We start from the raw sequence: 743 nt of genomic DNA on the forward strand, positions 1-743 counted from the left end.
TAGGAGGAGACAGAGTGTTTTCCTCCATTTCTATCTTTTTAAATACTTTAAGTAGTAATGTTTGCAGATCTTCTTTGAAAGTCTGATAATATTCTACTCTGAATCCATTGGGGCCTGGAATCTTTAGCTGTGAGGCTTTGTATTTTTGTTTTGAACTCCTTATTTATTATGAATCTCTTTAAGCTCTTGATCACTTCTTCTTTTAAAATCTAATTATCTTCTTGTTTTAACAGCTGTTGTTCTCTTCTTGTATTTTTTAAAGCTATTTTTTTACTCATTTTATTTTTTTCTTTAAGAGCTCTCTGTTCAAATCTCAGACCCAATTTATAATTCGATCATTTGTATTCTTAAACCTTTGTTTTTTGAGTTCTTTGTATATTCTGAATGTTGATGCTTTGTCTGATTTATAGCTCACAGTGATTATGTCTTGCTCTAGGGAATCACTTTTCAAGTGATTATTTCTTCTTCTCAGAAAAACGTTAGATTAATGAACTCCCATTTGTCAGTTATTGGTCTCAATTTCTGAATGAAGGAAACCTGATTCAGAAATTCCTTTCCTGCACCTATAATTTGTAGGATAATGCCTAAACTTTTTCTAGCAATTTCAGTGTTGCAGATTTGACATTGATCCATTTGTGGGGGTTGATAGACATAGGTACAATTCTGTAGTTCTACATGTAGACATCCATTTTTCCCAGCACTATTTGTTGAAGATGCTCTCTTACCTCCTGTATGTATTTGGT

The sequence above is a fragment of the Nannospalax galili genome, unplaced genomic scaffold, assembly GCF_000622305.1.
Source record: "Nannospalax galili isolate Female #2095 unplaced genomic scaffold, S.galili_v1.0 scaffold672, whole genome shotgun sequence".
NCBI lineage: Eukaryota > Metazoa > Chordata > Mammalia > Rodentia > Spalacidae > Nannospalax > Nannospalax galili.